Raw genomic sequence first — 7,397 nt, forward strand, 5'->3', positions numbered from 1 at the left:
CAACTTTGAGGATGTTGGGATGCTTGGGGCTGTGGCTCTGGCCTCTCGCATCACGTCAGAAGATGGGGCAGGGGAAGTGGCCACTCCTGCATGGCTAGGGGTGGGACCTGGAGAGAAAGCAAGTGGCTCGGGTGGCAATACTGCCTCAGGTAGCTCTGTGGTCTAATGCAGTCCATCTTTCCAGCCTTTAGAACCATTAGGAGGCTGCAGAGCATTTGGAACTAAGGACTGTTTACCTGGAGAAGTGGGATGCCCACCTCTGATTTCTGATAATAATAATAATAATAGTATTTGTTAAGCACTTACCATGTGTTACTACAGTTACTACAGTGTTACTACACTGTCCTAAGCACTGGGGTAGATAAAAGATCATGAGGGTGGACACAGTCCCTATCCCACATGGGGCTCACAGTCTTAATCCCCATTTTACAGATGAGGTAACTTAGAAGTGAAGTGACTTGCCCAAGATCACACAGCAGACACGTGGCAGAGTCAGGATTAGAACCCATGCCTTTCTGACCCCCAGTCCCATGTTCTTTCCACTATTCCATGCTGCTTCCTGCATTCTTAGCTTTGTTTTATTCTGTTTATTCAATCGTATTTATTGAGCGCTTACTGTGTGCAGAGCACTGTACTAAGCCCTTGGGAAGTACAAGTTGGCAACATAACCTGGATCAGGATCCATTCCAATTCCAGGCATCTATTCCCTCCTAGATCCTGAGCTTCTGATCTGATCTACTATCCACCCCAACGTTTAGCAGTTGATTCAGTGCAGAGAACTGTACTCAGTGCTTGGGAGCATACAACACAATTGAGTTGGTAGCACAGTTCTTCGCACATAATAAGTGCTTATTAAATACCCTAACTAATGCTGAACTTGTAACAGTAAGACAAGAGCTTGAGTTGTTCATGGAATAGTGATGATGACTTGCACTGAGCCATCCACACTCTCACCCAGTCTCTGCACAGAAACATGTGCTGCAAAGTGTACCCTCCTCCAATTCTTGACCTCCTCTAATCTGGCTTCTGCTTGTTTCGCTCCCTCTCTAAGATCACCTATGGCCTTCTTCTTGCCAAATCAAATTGCCTTTATTTCCTTTGAATCCTTCCTGACCTTTCAGATGCTTTCAACACTGTCAATGTCTCATCTCTCCTGGAAACATTACCTAACCCTGGCTTCACTGGCATTGTCTTCCACTTCTCCTCTTCTCTGGTCACTGTTTCTCAGTCTCTTATGCAGCTCCCTCGTCTGCCTCCCACCCTCTATCTGTGGGAGTCTCTCAAGGCTCAGTTCTATTTTCCATCCACACTCACTCTGTTGGAGAACTCATTCACTTTCACAGCTTCAAATTACCATCTCTATGAAGATGACTTCCAAATCTTCATCTCCAGCTGTGATCACACTCCTTCGCTGAAGTCTTGCATTTCCTTGTGGTTTCAGGACATCTCTACCTCGATGTCATTCAATCCTATTTATTGAGTGCTTATTGTGTGCAAATCACTGTACTAAGCACTTGGGAGAGTATAACAACAAACAGACACATTCCCTGCCCACAGTAAATTCACAGTCTATAAGGGGAGAGAGACATTAATATACATACATAAATAAATAAATGGATGTCCCTCTGACACTTCAAACTTAACATGTCTGAAAAATAATTTCTCATCTTCACACCCAAACTCTGTCCTCCCCTTTTTTCCCATCAATCAGTAAATCAATCAATGGTATTGATTGAATGCTGAATGTGTGCAGTGCTTGGGAGAGTACAATGCAGCTGAGTTGGTAGACACATTCCCTACAGACAATGAGCTTACAGTTTAAAGGCCACCTCATTAACATAGATAACACCACTGTCTACCCTGTTTCACTAGCCTCAGAATTATCCTTGACTCATCTTTCTAATTCAATTTACATATTCCCTAAGCCCTCCTTTCCTCTTCTCCCACTCCCTTCCATGCTCCTTGACTTGCTCCCTCTTTTCACCCCTGTCTCAGCCCCACAAAACTATGTACATATCTGTTATTTTGTTTATATTAATGCCTGTCTCCACCTCCAGACTGCAAGCTGACTGTGGCCAGGGAATGTGTCTGTTTATTGTCATATTGTATTCTTCCAAGTCCTTAATGCAGTGCTCTTCACACGGTAAATGCTCAATAAATAGGATTGACTGATATTCAGTCAGTCACCAAATCCTGTCAGTTCTACCTTCACAATATTGCTAAAATCTGGCCTTCCTCTCCATCCAAACTGCTACTATGCTGGTCTAAGTATGTACCATATCCCTCCTTGATTACTGTATCAGACTCCTTGCTGACCTCCCTGCCTCCTGTCTCTCCCCAATCCAGTCCTTACTTCACTCTGCTGTCCAGATCATTTTTCTAAAGAAAAAAATGTTCAGTCTATGTTCAGTTTCTCCAGTCCTCAAAAACTTCCGTTGGTTGCCCATCCACCTCTACATCGAACAAAAACTCCTTACCATCAGATTAAAGGCATGCAATCATCTTTCTCCCCCCACCTTACCTCACTCATTTCCTACTACTGCCCAGAACACTTACTTCACTTTTCTAACACCAAACTACTGACTGTCTTCTTCTTCAAATGCTGTTGAATCATATCCAATCCAGTTACTCCATGAATACACCCTGTACAGAATCAATTCACCTTTGCTGGGAAGTAGCGGCATGAGAAAGAGTCAAAGGCGGATGATCAACCCCTCACATCCCATCTGTCACCAAAACCTGCCGGTCTCACCTCCACAACAATGCCAAGATCCGCCCTTTCCTCTCTATCCAAACTGCTACCCTGCTCTTTCAAGCTCTCATCCTATCCCATCTGGATTACTGTATCAGCCTCCTCTCTGATCTCCCATTCTCCTGTCTCTCCCCACTTCAATCCATACTTCATGCCGCTGCCCGGATTGTCTTTGTCCAGAAACGCTCTGGGCATGTTACTCCCCTCCTCAAAAATCTCCAGTGGCTACCAATAAACCTACACATCAGACAAAAACTCCTCACCCTCGGCTTCAAAGCTCTCCATCACCTCGCCCCCTCCTACCTCACCTCCCTTCTCTCCTTCTACAGCCCAGCCTGCACCCTCCACTCCTCTGCCGCTAATCTCCTCACCGTGCCTCGTTCTCACCTGTCCCGCCGTCGACCCCCGGCTCACGTTATCCCCCTGGCCTGGAATGCCCTCCCTCCGCACGTCAGCCAAGCTAGCTCTCTTCCTCCCTTCAAGGCCCTACTGAGAGCTCACCTCCTCCAGGAGGCCTTCCCAGACTGAGCCCCCTCCTTCCTCTTCCCCTCCTCCTCCTCCCGATCCCCCACGCCTTACCTCCTTCCCTTCCCCACAGCACCTGTGTATATGTATATCTGTTTGTACATATTTATTACTCTATTTATTTATTTATTTTATTTGTACATATTTATTCTATTTATTTTATTTTGTTAATATGTTTTGTTTTGTTCTTTGTCTCCCCCTTCTAGACCGTGAGCCCATTGTTGGGTAGGGATCGTCTCTATATGTTTCCAACTTATACTTCCCAAGCACTTGGTACAGTGCTCTGCACACAGTAAGTGCTCAATAAATATGATTGAATGAATGAATGAATGAATGAATCAAGTGATCAAAACATTGATCAAAGACAAAGGCAGAGACTCAATTTTTTTTACTGCACAGAAGAAGGCAATGGTAAACCACTTTCATATCTCTACAAAGAAAACCCTATGAGCACACACGCCAGAATGGCTACTCACTATACCTCAGTCTCATCTATCTTGCCACTGACCCATCATCTTCATCCTCCTGGAAAGGAATGTCTGTCTCCCCCTCAAGACTGTAAGCTTGATGTGGGCAGGGAATATGTCTACTGACTCTGTTGTATTGTACTTTCCCAAGCACTTAGTACAGTGCACACAGTAAGCACTTAATAACTATCACTGATTGAGTGACTGATTTGGTATTCCCTCCTTTTTCATATATGACTTACTCCTATTCTTCCCACTTTCAAAGCCTTATTAAAATCACATCTCCAAGAGGCGTCCCCTGACTAAAGCCCTCATTTCCCCCACTCCCTCTCCTTTCTTTGTCACCTGTGCACTTTGAGAACTTGAGAGCCCATTGTTGGGTAGGGACCATCTCTGTATGTTACCAACTTGTACTTCCCAAGCGCTTAGTACAGTGCTCTGCACACAGTAAGTGCTCAATAAATATGATTGAATGAATGAATGAATATTCACCCTACCCACAGGCCACACAGCATTTATGTACGTATCCACAATTTATTTTAATGTCTGTCTTTCCTTCTATACTGTAAGCTCCTTGTAGACAGGGAACATATCTACTCTTTTGTATTGTACTCTCCCAATCAATGTCAACCACATTTATTGGGCCCTTATTGTCTGCAGAGCACTGTACAATGTAACAGAGTTGGTAGACACGTTTCCTGCCCATGATGAGCTTACAGTCTCCCAAGTGCTTAGTACAGAACTCTGATCACAGTAAGCACCCAATAAATACCATTGATTAGTCGATTGATTGGAGCAGAGTATACCTGAGACCTCAGCTGCAGCTGACACAGCACTGTGCTCTTACCCGCTTGGTAAGCCATGGTTGAGAATGCACTACTCTAAGACAATTGTATCCCTCCATTCAGCTGTCAGGGTCCATGGTCTGAGGCTCAGGTTCACTAGTTCCTTAGAACATCTTCTCAGACTTTTCTGCTTTCAGTTGCTCCGTCTCAGCTCACCCTACTTAGAGTGATGTAGTAAGGGTCGTTGGGGGTGGTAACAGGGAGTCTTTTCCATTTTCCTGTGAAAAGCCCAGGAATAGCAAAAAAAACCCACCTAGAAATGGAGCACAAAACAATGAATAATAACAGCATCAGAGAAATGCACAGGGGTCCATCACAAAATCTGGTGGACCATAGGAGCACTGGATCAGGAAATATGCAAGGAAGGGCAGTTGTTTTTGTGAGCAGGGAAGTGCCACCAAACTTCTGCCTCTGGTTAGAATTTGAGATCTAATCGCAGAAATGATCTGACTGTGAAACCCCATCCACATCAGCTACCATTCTGAGGAAAAACCTCTTGGGCACAATGAAAAGAGAAAGGCAGAGAAAAACATTAAATACCATTGACTGACTGATTGGATTCTTAAGACAGTATCGAAAAGAGTGACAGGCCCTGAACACAACAAATCTATCACTGCAGCAAAATCATATTTGTGTGGACTCTTTAGGTGAAATGAAATGTCAGGTACTCGTCGGACTTTTCTGACATACCCACCCACATGTTTAGGGTTTTAGCATCAGTGGAATCATCTAGGAAAATAAAGGAATGACCTGCAGTCTAAAAGGTACTCATTGGCTATATGGAACTGACTGTTATCTCGGAATTCAGCCATCAAAACAGCAGGCTTATAGACAGGGAAAGAGAAAATTTAATGAATAATATTGGCGGGTCCTGTTGGGATTTTGTCCAGACAGAATTTGAGGGAACAGGATATCAAACTTCAGAACCAACCAAATGTTCCATTATTTCAAACTTTCAATATATGGTAAGTCCTGCACATCTTGAATAATTCCAGCAGCATCATTATGGACCTCTTTAACATAAAAGTGTCAAGACAACATTGTAAGCAGGGAGAGCAATAGACAAATGTTGGTCCACCAACAAAATTTCCACTTTACAACAGAGCTTTGTTGGGTGTTGAGTGTGCATAATGAATGAGAGTACAGAAACCAGGCAGCTGCTGCAGGGTGAGCTGAGATGGGGCAACTGAATGCAGGAAAGGCTGAGAAGATGTTCTAAGGAACCAGTGAATCTGAGCCTCAGACCATGGATCATGACAGCTGAAGGGAGGGATACAATTGTCTTAGTGTGGTGCAGTCAAAATGGATTTGGATTATAATTTTTTTTTCAGCAGAAGCCATGAGAGAATCAAAAGATTTAGAAGCAAAGTTAAAAACAGCACCAGGCACTGTGATCACCAGTCAGGGGTAAAAGTCACTGTCAGTGGTGACATCTCCACATACAAGGCACAATTGTCTCTCTCTCTCACATGTGAACGATAAGCTCATATAATGTCCTACACCCAGGGTGGAAAGAAAAACTTTCTTAAAGACATGAGAAAGCCAAACTTCAAATGATGTGGTAGACCAGGAAAGTGGAAACAGCAGCAGAATCAGCTCAGCCTAGCAGGCATTAGGAAGGTCATGCCACAGTCAGGGAGAAATGTGTTGTGGGAACACTGGCTAACAAATTCAACAGTTTAGCAAGGAGCAATCTTAACATGTATAGGGTGTGGAAATCAAACATTAGTCATAGCACATAAACATCTTCACCAATGACCTTCCTTGAATCCTCTGTTGACTTTAACACTGTTGACTACTCCTTCCTCCTTGAATTGCGATCAGATCTTGATTTTGCTGACATGATGTTCCTTTGGTTCCCAGCATTCCTCTCTGACTACTCCTTTTCAGTTTCATTTTCTGGCTTCTCTTCTGCCTCTTATCCCTTAGTGGTGGGTGTTTTAAAAAGCTCACGGCTGGATCACCTACTTTTTTCACTTCATACTCTCTTGGGGAGTGCATGGCTTCATGGCTTCGTGGCTTCAGCCACCGTCTTTATCAGGATGGCTTCTAAATTGACCTCTCTATTCCCAACCTCTTTTCAGTTACCCAGTTTCAAATTTCCACTTGCCTCCAGGATGTTTCTACTTGAAGGTTCCCCCATCACCTCAAACTCAACCTGTCTGATAACATTCACCCTGTCCAAGAAGCCCATTACTGCTTGGTGTCAGCCTGAGAAGTAACTTGGCCAAATGAAAAGAGAATGGGCCTGAGATTCAGAGGACCTCTGTTCTAATCCCAACTCCAGCATTTGTTTCCTAGGGCAAGTCACTTAACTTCTCTTGTGCCTCAGTTACTTCATCTGTAAAATGGGGATTAAATGCTCCTCCTCTGACCTGAACTGTGAGCCTTATTTGTGACAGAGACCGTGTCCAACCTGATTATCAATCATTCAATCAATCAATCAATGGTATTTATTGAGGACTTACTATGTGCAGAGCACTGTATTAAGTGCTAGGGCGAGTATGATTTAAGAGAATTAGCAGACACAGTCCCTGCCCATAAGGAGCTTACCATCTAGAAGGGAAGACACATTAATATGAATAAATGTCATTTATAATATATGATTTAAAGATATGAACATAAGTGCTGTGGGGTTGGGGGTGGGGCAATTATCAAATGAGCTGCCGACCTGTGGCCCACATCCTGCCTCTGATCTGGAATGACCTCCCTTCTCATAACCGACAGACTCACCCCACATTCAAACCATTATTGAAGGCATATCTCCTCCAAGAGGCCTTCTTGACTAAGCCCTCCTTCCCTCTCTTC

Source organism: Tachyglossus aculeatus, chromosome 14 (assembly GCF_015852505.1).
Source record: "Tachyglossus aculeatus isolate mTacAcu1 chromosome 14, mTacAcu1.pri, whole genome shotgun sequence".
Lineage (NCBI taxonomy): Eukaryota > Metazoa > Chordata > Mammalia > Monotremata > Tachyglossidae > Tachyglossus > Tachyglossus aculeatus.